The sequence below is a fragment of the Jatropha curcas genome, chromosome 8, assembly GCF_041381405.1.
Source record: "Jatropha curcas cultivar XTBG-Jc1 chromosome 8, XTBG_Jcur_1.0, whole genome shotgun sequence".
NCBI lineage: Eukaryota > Viridiplantae > Streptophyta > Magnoliopsida > Malpighiales > Euphorbiaceae > Jatropha > Jatropha curcas.
In genome coordinates this window covers 20,881,129-20,893,247 of record NC_143158.1, presented here as the reverse complement: position 1 = coordinate 20,893,247, position 12,119 = coordinate 20,881,129, and the positions used below count along the sequence as shown (strand labels likewise).

Here is a 12,119-nt window from a genome sequence, read left to right as displayed (position 1 = left end):
TGGATGTTGAATCTATGATCCAGTTGCAAGTGTACCGATGAAAATTGTGTTTTAGTTGTCCAATTGAAAAGAAGATCATGGCTTTAATATTTTAGGTGGTGTCTAAGACATATGAACATTTAGAATCAATTGAAATTGGGTATTTTTCATTCTTGTTTTCACCATAATTTCTAATTATTTGCCTTTCAGTTGGAAAGGTTTCTGCTTGTTTTGGCAATGTCTCCTCACTCTCCTCTTGATGCAGGTTCACAATTAAATTCTTTACTTTGACTTTCTTATGATTGCACTGCTGCATACATCTTTGATGATTGCTTACATCTTATGATCATAATGAAAATTTACTTTTAGAATTCAGCATGAGTTCCTGTTTAACAACAGCACACATATGGACACATGCTCAACCGAAACATGCCTAAATTTGTTTTGTAGACTAGAATCTCATTTAGATCTAAACTTGGGTATTTTTCATTCTTGTTTTTCCCATAATTTCTGATGATTTGCCTTTCAGTTGGAAAGGTTTCTGCTTATTTTGGCAATGTCTTCTTACACTCGTCTCGATGCAGATTCACAATTAAATTCTTTACTTTGACTTTCTTATGATTGCAATGTTGCATACATATTTGATGATTGCCTACATCTTGTGATCAAAATGAAAATTTACTTTTACAATTCAGCATGAGTTCCTGTTTCACAATAGCACACAGGTGGACCACATGCTCAGCATGTGGATTTTGAAGCTTCTCTTTTACCCACCTTTCCTAAATCACCTATTTTTTTCTTGTGAAGAATGTAATATAAAGAAACGTTCATATGCAAGGAGCCTAATCTTCTATGGCGAGATCTACATTGGACATTGAAGGGAGGTTGTCTGATTCAGGGGGAAAACATGTATGTCGGCTTCCTGTTTCCTTCATCATAAGATGTGATTCTTTTGCATGCATAACGCCGATAGAGCTTTTAAGAGAGATACTTTCTCACCTCTTTTCTGTTTCTACTTCATTTTCTAACTGGTTTTGATGATTTGACCCAACTAAATTTATAACTCTGATATTTCATATTTTAGTTGCTTACTTCGCATTTAATCATAACTAATTTTTCTTCCTTTTTTTTCTCTCCTAAGTTGCCTGACTCTACAAATAATGGAACACAACATTTAGTTGCTTTGCGTGAGGGAGATGCCTCTGAGTCTCAAGAACATTCACTGACCAATGATAATGTTATTCCTTTGCCACCATCTCTAGGTAATATGGGTATTTTTCCTTTTCATATTTTTGGTTTATTTCCTTCTTGTTACATTTTCTGTTAGGTGTAGAAGCAATCTATTTGGGTTTTGAAAAGTTAATTAAAAATTAAAAGGTAAAGCAACAAAAACTTCAGACTCTCTCACAAGGCTCAAATTCGTGAAACTTATTAGCGAGTTTGACTAGTAGTGATTGAATTTGAGCCTTTTGAGAGCTTTGAACGTGTTTATGGTTTACCTTCCTTAATAAAATGGCTCTTTCATCAAAAAGAGAAGGAATAAAAAAATAGCAACAACACTTGCCTTGAGAAAATGGTATATGACTAATAAAGAGTACAGATTGAATGGTAGACAGAAAGAAAGATCCCCACGTAAAATGTTATCTTTGCTTCTAGTACTTGCAGCACTGAGAAAAGTAATGAAATTTTACGATGGTGACTAGGGTTAGCATAAGTATTTGAGCATGTATGAGACAGTGTCTCCTTCCACATTTCGTTTTCTGTTAATGCATTACATTCAACTTGCACTGCTCTTCTTGTGTGTTCTATTTTAATTCTCATCATAGCCAAACAAAGTTGATGGGCCATTATGCTTAACTGTACATCATAGAAATTTGTTTCTGCCTTTTCATTTTGTACAGCACCCTAAAGTTTCTTTGTAACTTCTTTCCTATTCATGTTTTTGTTGTTTGGAGGAATAGATATCAAAAGGAGAAGAAAGATCATTCTACATTGATATCTGGGAAGCTCTATTAGAATATAACAAAACTTGTCTTGTCCTTTCAATTTGATGAGCTGTAAATACTCCATTCTACACTGATATTTGCGAAGTTCAACATTATTTATATACCCAACAAAGCAATAGATAGCTGTTCAAGTTGAACTTTCGTGTTTATATTATATAAATTGTATAACAATATGTATAATGAAATTGTGGAGTATAAAATTAAAGATTTCATGAAATTTTTCAGTTTAATAAATCTCATTAGGTATGAGATCCTAACAATTTGTATGTGTTCTCTTTTATTTTTAAGAGCTAACAATTTTTTTTTCCAGTTAAAAAAACAATAAATTATTTATTAAATGTATGATTTATGAAATGCAATTAATCTTATTCTATTTATATGAGTTCTTTTTATTGTGAAGCTGTTTTCACGAGATTTCAGTTGTGTAAAATGGAATGTCTGTTGCTGTTTTATTTCCAAGATATGTCTAATGGATGCATTTAATGACTTATGACCAAAATTATCTATGATATTTATAACTAATCTATGTTAGTTAATTCTTATAGGAGACCATTATAAAAAAATAATAAAAAGAATTTAATTAAAAGAACTAAAAATTATTTAAATTTATTGATGTACTCCCAACAGTAGAGGAATATCTTTATAGTAATAACTCAATTAGAGATTTTATTAATTACCAAATTATAATATATTATTATTCTTATAAAAAGATCACTAAAAAAATTTTTTATTTTTGTTTGACTATAGAGTTTAGGACTTTTTTCTACTTCTCGATTTACTATTTAATCTTAGAAATATTATTTTGCTTGAATTTTTATTATTTTTATTTTTTCACCTTGTTTCAATCATAAAATTTTGGTTTAATTGGCATTTCATTTTGATAATTTTTTTTATAATATTGTTCACTTGTTTACATACATATTATAATCTTTGCAGTAAAATAATAAAAAGATGCACTTAATGTTGTTATAGTTGTTCTCCATAATTTATGATTTTTATTATAATATAATAAAAAATTGACCAATTATATTGAAATAAAAAATAAAAAACAAGTAACTATAAGCAGTACTAATGTTGTTAAATACAAAATATATTATAGACATTAGACTTTTAAATAAACTTGAATTAGACTCCTAAATAAACTCTAACTAATAAATAATAAGGATTCTCACAATACAATTATCTTTGTTCCAATATATATATCTATATATATACCAACTTAATCCCGAAAGCCCACTAATATAAAATTCTCACCATGCTCAATTTCTGATTGCATAACAGTACCATATTCCACTTTCTTTTCCATTCTTTTATATCCGCTCTTCCTTTTTTATCTGGGACAACCATTTCTTGCAAAATCTTTCTTTTCTTTGAAAATGGGTGGAACCGGAACTCCTCTGTCAAATGGTGACGAGATGGAACAATATGAAGAGGGTTCCTCCCTTGATTTGGTTAATGTAGAAGTAGAAGGAGATGCAGTGCCCATTGTATCATCCTATAATGATCATATCGACCTCTTCTAAATGCAATTGATAGGCTTAGGCTTCTCAATGTTACGACAGAAGGCATACAAAAACCCACCATAGTTGTTATCGGCGACCAGTCTTTCGGAAAATCCAGGGTTCTTGAATCACTTGTTGGTATCAATCTTCCACGGTGACAGGAGATTTGCACCAGAGTACCACTAATCATAAGGCTGCAACACTACCCAACTACCACACCCGAGCTTTTCTTAGAGTTTAATGGCAAAACGGTGCGGATCGATGAAACCCGTGTTCCAAATGCGATTAATCTTGCTACTGATGAAATTGCTGGCAATGGTAAAGGCATTTCCAACACTCCATTAACTTTGGTAGTGAAACATAATGGTGTTCCTAATCTTACAATGATTGATTTACCTGGAATTACTAGAGTACCCATTCATGGTCAGCCTGACAACATTTATGAGCAAATTGCAGGTATTATAATGGAGTATATAAGTCCTGAAGAAAGTATTATTCTTAATGTTTTATCAGCAACTATTGGTTTTCCTACTTGTGAATCAATTAGAATGTCATAACAAGTAGATAAGACTGGTGAGAGAACTCTTACTGTTGTCAGCATGTCTGATAAGGCACCTGAAGGGTTGCTTGAGAAAGTTACTGCAGATGATGTTAATATAGGGTTAGGTTATGTTTGTGTTAGGAATAGAATTGGTGATGAGTCTTATGGTGAAGTAAGAAAACCAGAAGCTGTACTGTTCGAAAATTATCCACTTTTGCCCAAGATTGTTAAATCCATGGTGGGTGTTCCAGTTCTTGCTCAAAAATTGACTCAAATTCAAGCAACTATAATAGCCAGAAGCTTGCCTAATATATTTAGGAAGATTAATGGGAAACTAAATGCAAGCATTTAAGAGTTGAATAGGATGCCTAAGACTCTATCATCACCTGCTGAAGCCATGATTACTTTCTTAGGCATTGTTGGATCAGCTAAAGAGTCTTTTAGGAAGATCCTTATAAGAGGAGAGTATGATGAGTACTTGGATGATCATGTTAGATCAGATCATGCTAGATCATATCATGTCACTGCAAAATTGGAAAACATTTAGAGATCATATCATGTCACCGCAAAATTGGAAAACATTTAGGGACCAAGACGTAATTTGCGTCATCATCTTCACAAACAGAAATTGGTTTCGAGGAAATCGTTGCCGCCGACATCAAGAACCGTTCCCAGCCAATGATAACGCCCGCTCAGCCAGGGGATGGTCCAGCGATGGTCACACCACCATGGATTGTCCATCTCCGGTGTTGGGCGGCGCTGTCCTTGCCGGAAATGGAGGTTTTAAAAAAATGTTTTTTAAATATAATCGGAAAAACAAAAGTTAGGTTCGTCTACAACATCCCCTCCATCACTGGAGCTCTCGCAGGGGCCAAGGCATGTCCAAGCGAGCCGGATATGATGTTAGCCGTCCGCGTCTCTACGGTGTCTGGCAACCATTTCGACATTAAATCATTTAAACTATGTTTCATATGTTCTTTGATAAAAGATTCAATTCTATTTTTTTATTAAACCAGATTTAATTGAAACAAATCCGAAAATTCAAACAACGTCAATCTTTAATTTTGTCAAACATCAAATCTCAGCGCACGAATTAATTCGAAATTAATCTCAATAATTAACATATCATTTTTACATCTTAAACATAGCTCTGATACCACTGTTGGGTATTAATATGAAAAAAATAAGCAGCGGAAAGAGATAATTATAACAAACAAAATAATTATTCCAACAGGATCCGTTTGAATGATTAAAGTAATAAAATTGTTTAGAAGAATATCTATTTTGCAAATTCTTTGAAACTTTGATCTACACGGCTAGGCTGTTGCAAACTACAAATCGTCCAAGTGTTCGGCCTCTAGTAGTATCCATATGAATGGACAATCAAAAAACTCTAAAATTGTTTTAGAGGGTAGAGAGACTAGAGAGTATGATGGGATGTCTATCTTACGCTCTATGTTTAGTTTTGTAGCTATGAACAACAAGAGTCTGTTAGACTATCTCTTAAACCTTATATGTGAAAACCCTACGTTATAAATAAATAAATTATAATTATTTATTTAAACCTTTTAAATAAAAAAATTATAACTAAAATATATATGTGCCTATTTATTTATTTAAATAATTTAAATAAATAAATCATGATACATATAGTAATAGGATTTTTCAATTTAATCAATTATATTTATTTATTTAACACTTTAAATAAGTAAATTATAATTAAAATATTAGGTTTATTTAACCTAAAATTTATCTTAGTAAATTTTAATATAAATCAATTAAGTTAATACTTAATAATTTAGGCAAAATTGTAATTAAATATAAATTACAATTTTACCCTTAATGTTCCAAAACTTATTTGTAATCAAGTCATACTTGATTCGATTTCTCGTTTTCACTTTTTCATATCCATTATTATGTGTATGACCTTCTAGGTTCAAATATATTGGCAACAAATATAAATTAAATCAATTAATTAATATTTGAAGGTCAAGTACAATGTCTAGCAACATGTCATGACTACCCAAATGTTTGAAAAGTCAAAGTAGTTTGACTTAAACTTTCAATGCATGATTTATTAGTTTAATTAATATCCCTTCATCATTAATGTTCTGATTTAGTAATTAGGCATAAAGTGTGCCTGCTTTACTAAATCATGTTAGTTCTTTTAATCTTAACCATTGATCATTTGAATGAAATTCCAAATCTAATTTGCTAATTTCATTCTACCTTGCACAAGGATTTCTTAATCAATACTAATAGAGAACAATTAGAACATTTTCCCTAATTTACCTAGGGTAATGAATCCTCTCTTAATTACACAGGTATCTCCATACAATTCCTACTATGTCTAATTAATAATTGCTTATTATTCATGAATGAATAATGTGAATGAAGAATCAAAACATAATCATCCCCATACGAGATAGCTTAGTAATTTCCAGTTAAAGGATCACTTACACAGCTATCGCTTGGGTATTCCATAGACACATGTAACTCTTCATATGGAATTCTCATGCAAATCAATTCAGTGGACTTGTTCAAATAACAAATACCTACATATTAGTTCTAGATATCACATATATCTCAGCTTATGAGAACAATTGCTTCCCTAAGAAAAGAACATAATATGTACCAGTCTCAACAGTTTTAATCATCATCCGATAATGAAGAGAACATTGACCAGGAAGATTTAGAGACATTATTTTAATGCAAAATAAAACTCATAAATTATATTGCGAGAAATTCCTATTATTTCTTAGGCAACTGGTACAAGGTCAACAATTCCATGAGCTTGGGCTTCTATTGCTGACATAAAAACATCTCTTTCCATATCTTCTCAGAACGAAGTAACTAGAAAGATTATTAAAATCCCACTCATCTTAAGGGATCATCTAGAAAGCGCCTTATTTTGAATGCATTAAGACAGAAAAGCTGACATAGAAGTTATGGGTCATTTTTTTTTTACTCATAATTATAACCACATTATAATTTACTTTGTAAAACAGTATTGTCTCAAGTACTTTATCTTTTATCAAGATTCAATCAATAGAATATAAAAGATCAATAAATGCCTTTTATTAATAATAAAATATTTATTACATGAAATATTATAATCCAAAATATAACCAATCAAATTGGCGGGCATATAACTAACAAAGAATTTAGAATCTATACATATGCATTATTGTAATTTATTGTTAATTTTGCACTTATTTATTTTTGTTAAGCTTGAAAATATTTGCATTTTGTGTAAAATTATTGCGTTATTCAACATTTGAAACTTAAATTATTTATTAGGAATTATCAAAGTCGAGCTTTTTTCAAACCCGCGCTCAAATCGAACCTAATTCAAGCTCAAACTCGAGCTTTTACTAATCGACTAACGTACACAACCTACTAAATGAACCGAGCTCGAATTTAGTATGCTTGTCTTATAAACGAGCTTGAAAAAGTTCGAGCTTGAAGTTTATAATTTTCAAATAAGCCGAACTCGAGCTTCAATATAAAAGCTCGGTCTGACTCGCTGGTTGACAGCTTGATTTTTGAATTAATTGTCAGTGTGTCAGATGTGTGAAGTACACCAACTGAGGAACTAATATCGTGCTTGATTTGACTTCTAGGCTATGTGTTTAGATCCACGGTAAACACTTCACCAATTGTGCAATTTAAAATAAATTTGAACAGAGAAAATTGTAAAGAGAGCTTGATTACTTGAAATTTAAAGGAAATTTGATTGCTTAAATGTAAATTGCTTGCTTGTATTGAAAAGAGTGCTTGCAATTACAGGAGAAGTAAACAGTGCATAGAAAAAGTAAAGACAATGCTTTGAAATTAAACTGATTGACTTGTTGGAGGGTTTGGTTGAATTCGTCGAAGAATTTAGTTCGCAAATTGGTTGGGGGCCTTGGTTCAGTGGACTCTTTCTCCTTTTATAGGCTTCACAGGCAGTTACGAACAAAGTCTACTGATGCACGTTAGCCTCATTGGCTCCTTTGATTTCCACCTTCTGTACGTAGTGAATAACTGCTGAAGCAGTTCTCTCCTTTTTTCCAACTGCAACTCACGTCTTCTATATCTCTTTCCTTTTAATTAATTAATTAAAATTAATTGGACCATAATCAATTAAGCATCCATGATCCTAAATCTAAAATACTAAGCCCAATTCTAAAAATCACAAAATGGATCCCACATATACATATCATTATGATAAGACTCTAGAACTAGGTCCATGAAGATGAAATAGAAAAAAGAAGAATATGAAATCCTAGCTTGGATCAAAACATGAATGGATTGAAGAATAGAAAAAGTCACTGTATCACATAAATTGGTATATAAATAGATATGCTTTTGTGAACCCCTTTCCCCAAATATCATAGGCATGTGATGCATATGACAAAAGAAAGAAATGCACGTGAGTGTGTGAGTCGCCACCTTGTTTAATTATTTTAGGGTAAACTAGGAAAAAACCCTAAGTGACTCCAATTTTAATTAACCTAGTTACTAGATTAATTATCCCAATGTTTAAAGCACAGTCTGCGAACCCGAGATGGATCCCGAGACTATGTCATGCTGATGAACTAACCAATGGATGAATGCTTTGCAAGGTGAATGATGTAATTGGACCAAATGAAATGTTTATGTGATTTTGACTTGCCGCCCAGGGTGAAATCCCGAATGTGCCTACGTACTTCCGTGTGAATGGAAGATCAAAGTCAACGTAGTTCGATAGGCCTCTTTTAGAGGGCTTTGAATGGTATGCTTAATGCATGGGTGTGTGTATGCTTTGTGCATTTTGTTTAGGCATTTTGCCAAAGATTGATTGATTTAGGCGTTTATCGCCAAAAGATTCATTTTGAGGCTTTTAGCCAAAAGAGTTGATTTGGGCTTATTCTTGCCAAAATTTGCACATTCGGACTTATTATCGCCGATGTGATTGGTTGGGCTTATTACTGCCAACAATGTCGTTTTTAAAGCTTTTTAGCTGAAACGAGTTGATTTGGACAATCAGTTTGCCAAAAAAAGTGTTGATGTGGTTTAAGCAATTTGTTTGCTAAAAACGTGTTTTAGGCGATTGTCGCCAAAATGAGTGTTTTAAGGCTTTTAGCCAAAATTGTTTGATTTTAAGGCTTTGAGCCAAAATGTGTTGAGTTAGGCAATTAGCCAAAAATGATTCATTTAAGCGATTTGTCGCCAAAATTGTTGATTTTGAGGCATTTGTGCCAAAATGGTTCATTTAAACGATTTGTCGCTCAAAATTGTTGATTTTAAGGCATTTGTGCCAAAATGGTTCATTTAAGCGATTTGTCGCTTAAAAGATTGATTTTAAGGCCTTTGGCCAAAATGGTTCATTTAAGCGATTTGTCGCTTAAAAGATTGATTTTAAGGCCTTTGGCCAAAATATATCGATTTAGGCAATCTGTTTTGCCAAAAGTGTCGATTGGGCGATTGTCGCCAAAATGAGTGATTTTAAGGCCTTTGGCCAAAAAGTGTTGATTTAAGCAATTCGTTTGCTAAAATGTGTAATTTAGGCGATTGTCGCCGAAATGGTTGATTTTAGGGCCTTTGGCCGAAAAGTGTTGATTTAAGCAATTCGTTTGCTAAAATGTGTAATTTAGGCGATTGTCGCCAAAATGGTTGATTTTAGGGCCTTTGGCCAAAATGTGTTGTTTTAAGGCATTTTGCCAAAAATGTCGATTTTACGGCTTTGAGCCAAAAATGGTTGATTTTAAAGGCATTTTGCCAAAAAATTGATTTTAAGCGATTTGTCGCTAAAAAAATGGTTAATCTCATTTATAAGCGATTTGTTTGCTAAAAATCGATTAGACCGTAGGCAATTAGTTGCCAAAATTGATTGATTAAATGTAGGCAATTTTGTTGCCAAAGAAACGTGATTAAATTTGGCCGTTAGCCACAATTATTGATTAATTGGACTTTTAGGCGAGATTGTTCGAAATAAAGGCAATCGAACCATAGTTATTAATTAACTAGGCTCTTTAACCAATATTGTCGGATTTAAGCTTAACTACCACGGTTATTAATTAACCGAGCGTTAAACTTAATCATGTTTTATTAAAGCAGTTTATTTGCCTAAATGATGACGTGAATGCATTTATGCAGTTGTAGAATTATTAAGAGTAGAGGAGAAGCATGCATGAAGTGCTAAAATTAAATAGGCAGAGTTTCGTTTACGTACCTGATTTAATCGGCGACCACTTCTTAATTCCAGATTTAAGCTCCTTGCTTGGGAAAAATTAATTTATTATTTTTTTTGTTCAATTTTAGTGTCCAAATATCACAATAAAAATGCAATAAAAATTAAATAAAATGCAAAAAACTGTAAAAGAATCGCAAAGAGCGCGGGGGGAGAAAGATCGTCCGTCAACACAGACAGCGGTGTCAAAATTGGACTGAAAATGGCCTATTTATAGGCCATTTTCGGGTCCAGGGCGGCAGGTGCCGCCTGGCTGGGCGGCAGGTGCCGCCTGCAGGGGCGGCAGCTGCCGCCCAGGCGGCTCAGCGGGAGCTGCCGCCCGGGAGGCGGGGCGGCTGCTGCCGCCGTGTCCGGCGGCCGGCGCCGCCGTGTGCGGTGGGATCCCCCGTATTTCACTCCAGGGGCTTTTTCGGGAGTTCTGGACCTCCAAAAATTATTCCGGGACCAGTTCTGCGATCCTCGCGACATTCCGGACGTTTTAAGTACCATATTGGCATACTTCCAGTAAATGTCCAAAATGGCCTTCGCTGGATTTGATTTCTTCGCTGGATTCCTTCCCGGCTTGATGTCTTTGCGGGATTCCTTCCCGATTTGATGTTGATGCAGAATTCATTTCTGACTTGATTTCTTCGCGGGTTACCTTCCCGGCTTGATGTCTTTGCGGGATTCCTTCCCGACTTGATGTGGATGCAGAATTCATTTCTGACTTGATTTCTTCGCGGGTTTCCTTCCCGGCTTGATGTCTTTGCGGGATTCCTTCCCGGCTGGATGTCGATGCAGAATTCATTTCTGTTTTGATTTCTTCGCGGGTTACCTTCCCGGCTTGATGTCTTTGCGGGATTCCTTCCCGACTTGATGTTGATGCAGAATTCATTTCTGACTTGATTTCTTCGCGGGTTTCCTTCCCGGCTTGATGATGTTGAATCAACTTATTGACTCGAGCTCATATGGTAGTGATGACCCTAGGCGAATCTGATTTTGTTGTCGTAGTGGTTTTACCACGGGTTGACTGAAATATGACTTGTATTCATCACAAAGAGTTTTGAATACCCACATTGTGGTGGTAACTTAAGTTACTCGAGTGTTGAAGAAGGTTTGTGGCTTTGCCATGTTTGAATTCTTGAGGTCAATTTGATTCCTTTTCTTGAACTCTATCTTCCTCTGAATTTGAAACTTATTTCCTCAATGGTTCTCCTCTCCATAAGGAACTTTGAGGAGACTCTTCTTTTTCCTTGTTTTGAGAAATGATCCTTATTTATAAGGACACTTGTACTTGTGCCGTGCCTGGCGCTTGATTTTCAAGGTGTTTGTTGTCATCCAATTTGTGGAAATGACTGCTTCTTTTAACTTGCTTTTTCAAAAATGTGAGCAGCCGCTTGGTCTTTGTCCTTATGGCTGAAATGATTTGTCATCTACCCTTGATGGGCTTGAATTTAACGGAGAGCTTGCAGTTGCCCGTTTTTGACAACTTGATTTCCTGTAGCTTTATCCTTGATTTCTTTCTTTTGTGCAGAGGTTCCTTTTGACCCGTTTTTTCTTTTGCTTGCTTAGAAGCAGCCTCTCCATAAAGAATTTCGAGGCAACTTGATCCTGAGATGACCTGAGTAGTGTATGGATAGCAATGCGACTTCGTGCAGACCCAACCCAATTCCAAACATAACCTCTTTATTCTGTCGCTTTTAAGCTCAAAATTCAGACACCTCTCTGTCGAAGCATCTTCCATTCCTGGGTTTTCGGAGAAACCATTCTGGTCCTAACCCCTTCAATCGGCTTTGCCTCGGTACTGTTTGAAGTCTTGTGTACCCTTTGCTGGATCTTTTCTATGATTACCCTTCAAAACTTCCCCTTTGATGGTGCTTCTTAGAATGCCCCCAGCT

The 12,119-nt window shown here is 34.4% G+C and overlaps 1 pseudogene; it reads left to right on the top strand.

The window, feature by feature from the left end:
* The first annotated feature begins 3,361 nt into the window (after positions 1-3,361).
* LOC149494315 (putative dynamin-related protein 4A) lies at positions 3,362-4,575 on the top strand (annotated as a pseudogene).
* Positions 4,576-12,119: the final 7,544 nt, after the last annotated feature.